At 44.9% G+C, this 12,429-nt stretch overlaps 1 protein-coding gene across 2 annotated transcripts in view; it reads right to left on the reverse strand.

The window, feature by feature from the left end:
- The window catches only part of KAT6A (lysine acetyltransferase 6A), a 135,277-nt gene that overhangs the window by 35,717 nt on the left and 87,131 nt on the right, over positions 1-12,429 (reverse strand). The window lies entirely within an intron of this gene.

Raw genomic sequence — 12,429 nt, forward strand, 5'->3', positions numbered from 1 at the left:
AATTTCCTGAGCCAAGGATCAAATAGGAAGCACAAAAGTTGAAAACAAGCACCTGCTGTAGTACTTCCTGTTGTTTGAGAGCTTTCCCATCAGGGGCTGGTCGCTCTTCCAGGTGGATGCCTGATGTGAAATTGGATATCCAGTTCCAGTATAATTGTTTGCACATAACCGCAACTAAGAGACTAGACTGTGCAAAACTAGGCTCACAGCAGATTTCCCCGCTCCCACACCTACCCTTACCTTTGTGGAACAGAACATGTTCTGGCTCATGCGCTCATATACCTCTGTCCTCTACCACTCCAATTCCCTGGTGAAAGCTTCAGGAGCCAGTGTTTCTTTTACTGAGGCTTAGAAGTGAACAAAGGCTCCATGCTGTGATGAAGCAACAGCTGCATCTAAACCACTCATTAACCCAGTCCTTGCCAGAGTCAAACTGTCAATGTGCATTACAAGTTCACCTTTGCTAGGCCATTTTATTTTTAAATTTCAGCCAAATACTCTTGTTAAACATAGAACTTTCTAAAGCAGCAGGTATCTGATATAATCAAGAACAAAAAATATTTTTAAAAACTATTAATTCAGGTTCTGCCACTTTGTACCCTCCTTCTCATTTGAATATGCCAAAATCTTTAAAAGATAACACATATTCCAGAAGAGAATGGACTTTTTAATCTAAAAAAGTTGTGTGGGGGGGTACTAAATGTACTAGTAATTAGGCTAAACCAAAAGATGACTTTAAATATGCCTATTCTAGATAATGGAGCTTTTACTACTAGCAGTTTATGAGAAAAGATTACTCTTCTGCAAAAACTCCACTTCCACAAATGACTTATTCCAATTGCCACTACATGGAGGCCACTCTTGCAGTACCCTCCAAGTCCAGATCTGGTACAAACACAAAAATTACAATGCGTATAGACACGGCCCTGCTCCCTTCCCTTTGTCCTCCATTAGATAACTTCCCCTGGATCTTCCTTTTCCGTTTCCCCTGGGGACATGACATTTTGAGGTGGTAGTAGAGGGTAGTACTGCACCCTTATTATCAACATGAGAATGTGAAATGTGGAGAGAAGAGAGAAACTTTCTGATATTTGAACATTTTCCCATAAAAAACACTACAATAAAAAATTCTGTTCACCTGACCAGGTGGTGGTGCAGTGGATAGAGCTTCGGACTGGGACACAGAGGACCCAGGTTCGAAACCACGAGGTCATCAGTTTGAGCGTGGGCTCATTTGGTTTGAGCAAAGCTCACCAGCTTGAGCCCAAGGTCACTGGCTTGAGCAAGGGGTCACTCAGTCCACTGTAGCCCCTGGGTCAAGGCACATATGAGAAAGCAATCGCTGAGAAACTAAGGAGTCGCAACAAAGAATTGATGTTTCTCATCCCTCTCCCTTCCAGTCTGCCTGTTCTTCTCTGTCTCTGTCTCTGTCTCTGTCTCTCTCTCTCTCTCTCTCTCTCTCACACACACACACACACACACACACACACAATCTGTTCATTAGGGGCTAAAAGTTACGTGATGAAAGAGACGTATGCTCTGAAATAAAGTATGAACTTAAGAAATAAAGAGAAGCAGCATTTGTGGAGCAGGGACTGCGTCACCAGGGTCAGCGCCTTATATCTTACTAAATCCCCCACAAATCATTCCTCAACATAGGAAACAACATGCTCACTTTATAGATGGGGGAGGGGGTATGACAACAAAACACAAGACTCAGAAAGGAGGCACCAAAAAAAAAAAAAAAAAATACAGGCCCTCGCCGGTTGGCTCAGCGGTAGAGCATCAGCCCAGAGTGTGGAAGTCCCGGGTTCTATTTCCACCAGGACACAGAGGAGAAGTGCCCATCTGCTTCTCCACCCTTTCCCCTCTCCATTCTCTCTATCTCTCTCTTCCCCTCCAGCAACTAAGGGTGCACCGCCCAGTGGTGGGATCGTGGTCCGGCGCATGCAGGAGTCTGTCTGCCTGTCTCCCCCCCAACCCACATTCTCACTTCGGAAAAATAACAAACAAACAAAAAATCAGAACAGGAATATCAAGAGTGATGGATAGAGGAAATAGAGGTAGCCCTCAGATAATTTATATACTGAATTTCAAATGTCTACAAGTTTTTTTGAACTGGAACTTAAGTTTTCCAAAGAAATAAAACTAGAAGTCCACAGACTTATTAAAAAGTCTTTGAACCCGGGACCCCTTGCACGCCAGGCCGACGCTCTACCACTGAACCACCCGGCCAGGGCACACAGGAGAAGCGCCCATCTGCTTCTCCACCCCTCCCCCTCTCCTTCCTCTCTGTCTCTCTCTTCCCCTCCTGCAGCCGAGGCTCCATTGGAGCAAAGATGGCCAGGCGCTGGGGATGGCTCCTTGGCCTCTGCCCCAGGCGCTAGAGTGGCTCTTGTCGCCAGAGCGACGCCCCCTGGTGGGCAGTACCGGGCGGATCCCGGTCGGGCGCATGCGGGAGTCTGTCTGACTGTCTCTCCCTGTTTCCAGCTTCGGAAAAATACAAAAAAAAAAAAAAAGGTTAAAAAAAAAAAAAAAAGTCTTTGAAGCGAATGTGCTTTTGGAATCCTGAATTTTTCTAATGTTAAGAAAGCATTACAGTACCTATATATATCTTAAATTAACAATTCCTGTAGGATTGGGGGAACATCCCATAATCAGACATCATTGGTATTTCTTTAGCAAAAAATGAGTACTCACATTAAATGGGATAAAGAATATATATAGTCTAGGCCCTGGCCGGTTGGCTCAGTGGTAGAGCGTCGGCCTGGCGTGCGGGGAACCTGGGTTCGATTCCCAGCCAGGGCACATAGGAGAAGCACCCATTTGCTTCTCCACTCCCACCCCCTCCTTCCTCTCTGTCTCTCTCTTCCCCTCCCGCAGCCAAGGCTCCATTGGAGCAAAGATGGCCCGGGCGCTGGGGATGGCTCCTTGGCCTCTGCCCCAGGCGCTAGAGTGGCTCTGGTCCCAGCAGAGCGATGCCCCAGAGGGGCAGAGCATTGCCCCCTGGTGGGCAGAGCATCGCCCCTGGTGGGCGTGCCGGGTGGATCCCGGTCAGGTGCATGCGGGAGTCTGTCTGACTGTCTCTCCCCGTTTCCAGCTTCAGGAAAAAAAAAAAAAAAAAAAGAATATATATAGTCTCATCTCAGTTGAAATCTTGTTTTGCTAATGATTGAGTTAAGTTAGATCTTATTGTAAAGTGAGTTATAAATTTATTTTCATTCTCCAAAAAAGATATTCAGATGGACAATAAGTACCAAATCTCTATTCTCATCTCTCTAACCACACTGGCCTTCTTGTATTTCCTCGACCATGCTAAACACAAATCTTGATTTAGGGCCTTTGCATTTCTATTCCCCTGTCTGGAATGCTGTTCCCTCTAATATCCAAACATGGTTCATTCCCTCACCTCCTTTGGGTTTCTATTAAATGTCAGACAGCTCCTCGCTCCTAAGACAACAATTTAAAACTGCACAAATCCATCCTTTCCCTCTGAATTTTCTCTCTCCCTCCCTGACTTTTCTCTGTAACACTACCATTTGGCATACCATTTACCATCCCCATTGCAACTAAAGTATAAGCTCCAAAGAAAAAATATTATTTTTTAATTTGTTTTGTTCACTCTTGAATATCCAGTATCTGGCACTTGGTAACCAGTGCTCAGTTAATACTTATTGTTAAATGAACATTATCTATATTTCGGCTATTACATATATGTGCTGATAACCTGACAAACTTCTACTCAAAGCCCTCCTGACCGCCATATACAAGTCAACAAAAGTTCTCCATTTTAGACTTTACGAATCCCCAATTTATGAAAGCATGGTCTTTTCTCCATCCAAAAACAGCTTCTCTTACCATATTTAGTGCCATCACTATTTAAAATAGAAGAACACTGGAAGACATACTTGGTTTCACCTTCTCCTTCAACTCTGACTCCCAACCCAACACTGTATCTTTTCCATGCTACCTAAATCTTTCTCAGAATCTGTCTACTGTACCTCCTGTCTTCATTTAGACTCTAGTCACTTCTCATTGCGACTACTGTAATTATTGGACTGAAAGATGTCCTGGTTCAAGTATTCATCAATCCACTATACACTGTCACACCAGAAATGAGTTTCTAAATGAAAATAAAATCATGTCACCATCTTTTAAAAAAATTCTTCAGTAGCTCAACACGAGCTACTTGACTACTTTAAAAAGCTACTGTCTAAAAAATAAAGTACAAGCTCCTTAACAGGTACCATAGGATCTTTATGATCTGGTCTATACTTACCTTTCAATCTCAATTCTTAATTGAACTCCAGCCAAATAAACTACATTCAGCTCTAACGGTTCTGTAAGCTTTCTTATGCCCAAACTATTCTATCTGAAATGCCTTCCTCTTTTCATTCACCAGTAAATTGTTGCCTGACCAGGTGGTGGCACAGTGAATACAGGACCCAGGTTAGAAAACCCGAGGTCACCAGCTTGAGCATGGGCTCACTCAGCGTTAGTGCAAGCTCACCAGCTGAGCGCAGGGTTGCTGGCTTGAGTGTGGGATCACAGACATGATTCCAAGGTCGCTGGCTTACGCAAGGGGTCACTGGGTCAGCTAAAGCGGCCAGTCAAGGCATGTATGAGAAGTAATCAATGAGCCCCAACTACAAGTTGATGCTTCTCATCTTTCCTTTCCTATCTGTCTCTCCCTCTGTCTCTCTGTCTCACACATACAAGTAAATTGTTACTCAATATAACCTCCTCTATAAAGACTCCTCCAGCATCCCTAGATGGATGCCTTCCTTTTCATTCTCATTGCATCTTATGGTAACATTATTCCATAAACTAGCAGTTTAGAGTTAAGAATCTGCCTGACCAGGTGGTGGCACAGTGGATAGAGCATCAGACTGAGATGTAGAGGACCCAGGTTCGAGACCCCGAGGTTGCCAGCTTGAGCGCGGGCTCATCTGGTTTGAGCAAAGCTTGCCAGCTTGGACCCAAGGTCGCTGGCTCGAGCAAGGGGTTACTTGGTCTGCTGTAGCCCCACGGTCAAGGCACATATGAGAAAGCAATCAATGAACAACTAAGGTGTTACAACGAAAAACTGATGATTGATGCTTCTCATCTCTCTCCGTTCCTGTCTGTCTGTCCCTATCTATCCCTCCCTCTGACTCTGTAAAAGAAAAAAGAGTTAAGAATCTGGGGTCAGATTGTCTGGGTCTGGGTTCAAATACTGACTCTATAACTTAACTATAATACATAACTCAGGTAAGATAATCCTTCTAATACTTCAATTTCTTCATCTGCAAAATGGGAGTAAGTAATAAGAGTTGTTTAAAAGGAACAAAATTGATATATAATACTGAGTGTAGTGCCTGGAACATAGAAAAAGAGTACCTATTACTAATTACATGGCTTTAATGATTTGTTTATAAATGTCTCTACAACGGGAGGGCAGAGACACATTTTCTATTTACCTATGTATTTCGAGCACCTGCCTCTAAGATAGCTAACAGAAGCTCACATTTATCTAGGGCTCACTACATGAATGACACACTAAGAATTCTGCAAACATCAACTCATTTAATCCTTTTAACAAACCTATCAAGTAACTTGTTCAACCAAGGTCACTCAGCAGAGACAGGATATGAACAATTTGCTTCTAGTACCTAAGCCTTTAACCACTGTATATTAAAATTCTCAATCAAATTGTGTTAAATTATTAAATAAATGACTCAAAATACATCTAAACAGCCTTTAATATGTCTTATAATTAATATAATTAATAGGTAAATGCCTAAGACATCAAAAGTCCTTTACTCCCCCATCCCTAACTTCATCAATACCAAGGAAAAATTACTCCAACAACAAAAAGAAGCAGTCATGGGGCTGCCTTAAATTCCTGTCATGCCAAGATTAATGGTCTTTTACTAGCATTCAAAACCCACCAATAGCCTGACCAGGCGGTGGCACAGTGGATAGAGCATCGGACTGGGATGCTGAGGACCCAGGTTCGAGACCCCGAGGTCGCCAGCTTGAGCGCGGGCTCATCTGGTTTGAGCAAAGCTCACCAGCTTGGACCCAAGGTCGCTGCCTCGAGCAAGGGGTTACTTGGTCTGCTGAAGGCCCGTGGTCAAGGCACATATGAGAAAGCAATCAATGAACAACTAAGGTGTCGCAATGAAAAACTGATGATTGATGCTTCTCATCTCTCTCCATTCCTGTTTGTCCCTATCTATCCCTCTCTCTGACTCTTGCTCTGTCTCTGTAAAACAAAACAAAACAAAACAAAACCCCACCAATATCCAGTTCTATGCTAGCAATTCAAGATATTTCTTACCACTTCCTAACAAGTGTGTTGGTCAAATAAGTTTGTCAATATGATATATGTTTGCTTGCTTATAGTTTGCATTGGGTGTGAGGACAGACTGTAAGCAGGCAGGGTGGTTACAGCCTAAGTCTCAGTTTTAAAACTAAGCCTTCCCCACACCCTTGACTGATTGCATGATGTGGGCTGGTGCACTCTCATGAGGAATCCCATTATGCTTCAGATAAGTGACTTTGTATCAGACTTCCTTGTTTGTACATTGGATTAAAGGTTTTGATTTCTACACTATAAAATGGGGGCAGACCGGGAGCTTGCTCTCGCTCGGTTCCTGAGATTAGCATTAGAGGAGAGCAGAGAAAGGCTACATGGAGGAGAGGGGAAGCAGCCAAGATGGCGGAGTGCTGAAGGAGAAGCCAATTTGTGCAGACTTTGTGCAGGGAGGAGATGGGGAACAGAGGTGAATAAGACTGGTGAGGTTAGAAACCTCTGAGTCTAGGAAACTCAGATAAGTCAGTGGCTTTGGGAGCCCTGAATGGAAAGGGAAGTGTTTTCCCACTCTATTTCTTGTCCTCCGGGTGCAAGCTAGGATTAAAGCTAGTGGCCCACCAGTTCTTGGCTCCGTTGTTTCTTTACCGTCTGTCCAAATCCAATGCAAACCTGCATGGACCAGGTGGCCGTGATGGTGGCTTTACATTTGGCATAATCTGTGGCAGGATTCGATACAGTTCAGTATGGAGCTACCACCACCTTTGCGTGGTGAAGTAGAGGACTGGCTACTGTTATGGTTCCCCATGGCTGTTCTTTTGGGGGCTGTAGGCTGGCTGACTTTTACAGCCATGAGTGAGGAAACTGAGAGCTCTGTGGAAGAGGCTGCCCGGGACCTGCAAACCGAGCAGTGGAAGGAGCTGTAGCAAACGTGGGAGAAACAGATGCTGACCCTGGAGCTGGAGGAAGTGCTGGAGGAGGAGGCCAACCAAGTTTGCGAGATTTGCCTGGAAATGGAGCGGACGCTGGAGAAGGAATCACAGGTTCGTGAGTTGCAGCATGCTCTGGACATTATGGAGAGCCAGCAGTGGTGGGAGGCCAGGGCTGAGGCCAGAGCTAGGGCTGCAAGGCCTGCTGAGCAGAAGGCAGCAGCGGCCTAGGGCTTGAGCCCGGCAGCAGGAGCTGATGTTTTCGGTTCCTCTTTGGAGGATGAGGAGAATCGGGCTGGAGTTGCAATCCGCAGTCTCAAGAAGATGAGAGCCCAGCAGCAAGGAGTACTTACTGCGTCCCTGGTAGGTCTGCAATTTTGGCACATGGGGCTGGATGCTATTATGCTCTCCGGAGCAGAGATGGAAATGCCGACTGCCATTGCCATGTGCTCCTTCTTGGGACAGTGGAATACCTGCCAGGATGGCAGGGATGAGAGAGGTGGCTGAGGCCACATGTGCATGGACTGATTCCTGGACTACGACCGGAGTGAACACTGGCTCCTTTGCTGGATGGACTTATGGATTTTGGACAATGTGAAATACCCTGATGGGAGTGGGGGGCAACTTTGATGGAGGCCCTCCTCCTGCCCTGGGAGCTTTTCCCATGGCTAGAAAGAAGGCCGAGGATATTTTGCACTTTTGGCAAAGTGCTCAGAGACTGGTGAAGTGTATCTTTGTAATTGTTGAAATTGTGTAATTTGCCATGTTGTTGTAATTTGTGTAATGTGCTTAATTTCCTTGTGCAGGAATACCTGTACTTTAGATTGTGAAGCAAGTAAAAGGGGTGGAATATTGGTCAAATAAGTTTTTAAATATGATATACTGTATATGTTTGCTCGCTTATAGTTTGTATTGGGTGTGGGGGACAGGCTGTAAGCAGGCCAGGTCATTATAGCCTAAGGCTTAGTTTCAAGACTAAGCTTTTCCCCACACCCTTGACTGTTGCATGATGTGGGATGGTGCACTCTCATGAGGAATCCCATTATGCTTCAGATAAGTGACTTTGTATCAGAGACTTCCTTGTTTGTATATTGGATTAAAGGTTTTGATTTCTACACTATAAAATGGGGGCAGACTGGGGACTCACTCTCTCGGTTCCTGAGATAAGCATTAGAAAGGAAAGCAGAAAAAGGCCACGTGGAGAAGAGGAGAAGCAGCCAAGATGGCGGAGTGCTGAAGGAGAAGCTAGTTTGTGCAGAGAGAAGGAGATGGGGAACAGAGGTGAATGAGACTGGTGAGGTTAGAAACCTTTGATTCTAGGAAACTCAGATAAGTCAGTGGCTTTGGGAGCCCTGAATGGAAAGGGAAGTGTTTTCCCACTGTGTATATTTCCTGCCCGCCAGGTGCAAGCTAGGATTAAAGTTAATGGCCCACCCAGTTCTTGGCTCCGTTGTTTCTTTACCGTCTGTCCGAATCCAATGCGAACTTGCATGGGCCAGGTGGCTGTGATGGTGGCCGTGGCTACTGGCTTTACAATGTGTTACGCTGTTTTATCTCTCACATGAAGCTACAGACAAGACAGTCCCCGCTTTGCATGGTGCCATGTTAACTGAAACTTATGCATACCAGAACTGAGATCAGCCTGGACATGATTCTGATGTGCATGTTTCCATTAAAACAGTGCTGTTGGGCAGATAAAATATATTATGCTCACTTTGTTAAAGACGGCGCTACCCACATGGAAGCCCATCGCCCAGGTGATAATATTAATTGCTCTTCTTGCTTTGGATGGGCGTGATTATGTTAATATGTGTTGGGAGAGGGCTTTCACACGAAAACGTTTTAAAAGAGAGGTCACATTGTTCTGGGGGAAGAGTGATTAAGTTCTAGGAGGAGCCCATTCTGTACTGTAGGAGGGCAGAGAAAGGCCACGTGGAGGAGGCCAGGAGAAGCAGCCAAGATGGTAGAGTGCTGAGGGAGAAGCCAGTTTGTGCAGAGAAAAGGAGATGGGAAATAGAGGTGAATAAGGCTGGTGAGGTACAAACCTTTGATTCTAGGAAACTCAGAGAAGTCAGTGGCTTTGGGAGCCCTGAATGGAAAGGAAAGTGTTTTCTCACTGTGTATACTTCTTGCCCGCCGGGTGCAAGCTAGGATTAAAGCTAATGGCCCACCCAGTTCTTGGCTCCATTGTTTCATTACTGTTGGGCAGATAAAATGTATTATGCTCACTTTGTAAAAGATAATGCTGCCCACGTAGAGGCTGTTGCCCAGGTGATATTAATGTGTGTTGGGGGCAGGCAGGATCGTTGTAGCATGGGGCTTGGTTTTGGGATTAAGCCTTTCCCACCCTTTTTGATGTGGGGCAGTACAACCCAATCATGCCTCAGAGAAGTGACTTTGTATTAGAGACTTCCCTATTTTGTATATTGGATTAAAAGGTTTTGAATCTACACTATAAAATAGGGGCAGAACAGGAACTTGCGCTCTTGGTTCCTGGGATGATTAGCATGAGAGAGCAGAGGGAGCAGAGCTGAGAGCAGAAAGAGGCCATGTGGCCAGGAGAAGCAGCCAAGATGGCGGAGTGCTGAGTGAGATGCCAGTTTGTGTAGTGTTTGTATCTGGGATAAGGAAGGAGATGGGGAACTGAGGAGAATAAGGCTGGTGAGCTAGAAACCTTTGATTCTAGGAAACTCGGATAAGTCAGTGGCTTTGTGAGCATGAATGTGAGTGGGTTTTGGAACCCAGTGTGTATTTTTACTTGCCCGCCGGGTGCAAGCTAGAATTAGAGACTATGGCCCACCAGTTTGTGGCTCCGTTGTTTCTTTACCGACTGTCCGAATCCAATGTGAACCTGCATGGGCTGGGCTGCTCTGATGGCGGCCCCGGCCCTGGCTCCTGGCTTTACAATTACCGTCTGTCCAAATCTAATGCGAACCTGCATGGTCCAGGTGGCTGTGATGGTGGCCGTGGCTACTGGCTTTACAAGTACCATGTAAACTAAGGACCACCTGTGTTACAACATCTTTAGGGGCAGCTACTGGGTTTTCTACATCATCTCCACAGTGCGACCTGCACAAGGTAGAACTTCAAATATTTGTTGATCTGATGAACCAATAATTGCAATGTTTTCTTATATTTATAGCAGTTATTTATTCCTCAAAGCTAAAGTTAATGCTTACCCTACTGGTAAGCCCCTTTTCTCTCCATTTACCTAAATGCTAATCATCCTTTGCGCCTGCTTCTTCTGAGAACATCTCAGATAACACCAACTCTTACTTATTCTTAGTTACGCTGTGAACATGTGAAATAGTCTATATCATTTAATACAGCAGCAAATTATATAATTTGGTATCTATGCCACTGCTGTTTATCTTCCCATGTACCTTTCCCTACTTGAAATCAGTACATGCCTTATAAGTTTGGTGCCTCCATAACATATTTTACAGAGTAATGCAGGATATGTTATTGTGATTAAAAGCAGGGATTTGAAGTCACACAGGACTGAGTTCTAACTCCATCAGAAAAGTCATTCAACTAAAAGTCTGTTTCCTCATATGTAAAATGGGGATAATAATCTCTTTTTCAGAGGGTTAAGAGTTATTATACCTAGCTTACTTCATTTCTAATAACTGTTCAATTATTTTATTTTTTTTTTTTGTATTTTTCTGAAGCTGGAAACGGGGAGAGACAGCCAGACAGACTCCCGCATGCGCCCGACCGGGATCCACCCGGCACGCCCACCAGGGGCGACGCTCCGCCCACCAGGGGGCGATGCCCTGCCCCTCTGGGGCGTCGCTCTGCCGCAACCAGAGCCACTCTAGCGCCCGGGGCAGAGGCCAAGGAGCCATCCCCAGCGCCCGGGCCATCCTTGCTCCAATGGAGCCTCGGCTGCGGGAGGGGAAGAGAGAGACAGAGAGGAAGGAGGGGGTGGGGGTAGAGAAGCAAATGGGCGCTTCTCCTATGTGCCCTGGCCTGGAATCGAACCCGGGTCCCCCGCACGCCAGGCCGACACTCCACCGCTGAGCCAACTGGCCAGGGCTAACTGTTCAATTCTTTATGGAAAAAAGAAAACTAGTTCAGTACCCTAGATACTTAAAATGCTGTTAACAATCAATACCTTCAAAACTGAAAAGCATTAAGTATGAAAATATAATGTGCTATTTGGTAATACTTCATGTAAAAAATTATCCTATGCATTTCAAGAAGGCTGTTATGCTCCAATGAGCTGAATACAAATGCTTCTGTCTGGTGATGGAGTTTTTAAAAAAACCATTTCCTCCAAGATCATAAGATCACTGTTGAAATAAAATTCCAGAACAGAAGCCTACACTACTTACTATTTTATATGCTTCTATTTTTCTTTTCGAAGGAAGCTCTTTTTTATAGATGTGGTCTTTATATAGCTAATTGTGGAACATAGTACAGTGATACCTCGGTTCTCGAACGCCTTGACTTTCGACCAAATCGGTATTCGACCAGGAAATTCGAGAAAATTTTGTCTTGGAATCCGAACAAATATTTGGAACTCGAACGTCCGAGATTAGCCGAGTTGAGCCGAATGGCGTTCATTCGGCCGAGCGCGCCTTGCCTGCGTCATCAGTGTGAGTCACGCTTTGTCACGCTTTGTGGAGAGAGAGAATCACGTTTTTGTGGAGAGAGTCACGCTTTGTGGTGAGAGTCACGCTTTGTGGTGAGACTCACGCTTTGTGCACGCTTTGTACACTGAATTTAACCCTTAGACATGGGTCCAAAGAAAGCCAGAAGTGGTAATGCAGACAAAGGTAAGCGGAAAGCTGTGAGAACAACGATTGAGCTGAAAAAAGAAATCATTGCCAAATATGAACAGGGCACACGTGTTTCAGATCTGTCTGCTGAGTATGGCATGCCAAGATCTACTATCTCAACTTTCCTTAAGAATAAAGCTGTTATAAAGGCTGCCAGTGTTGCCAAAGGTGTTACATTGTTAACAAAGCAAAGGCCTCAGATAATGGAGGAAATGGAGAAGCTGCTTCTTATTTTCATTAAAGAAAAAGAGTTAGCAGGTGACAGCATCAATGAAGTCGTTATTTGTGAGAAAGCACCAGTAAATAGGCATATTTTTGGGGCTTGGAACAAATTAATCCAGTTTCCATTATTTCCTATGGGTTTCATTGTTTCGGTTCTCGAACAATTTGGTTCTCGACCGTTCTCCCGGAACGAATTATG

The sequence above is a fragment of the Saccopteryx leptura genome, chromosome 4, assembly GCF_036850995.1.
Source record: "Saccopteryx leptura isolate mSacLep1 chromosome 4, mSacLep1_pri_phased_curated, whole genome shotgun sequence".
In the NCBI taxonomy this organism is placed as follows: Eukaryota; Metazoa; Chordata; class Mammalia; order Chiroptera; family Emballonuridae; genus Saccopteryx; species Saccopteryx leptura.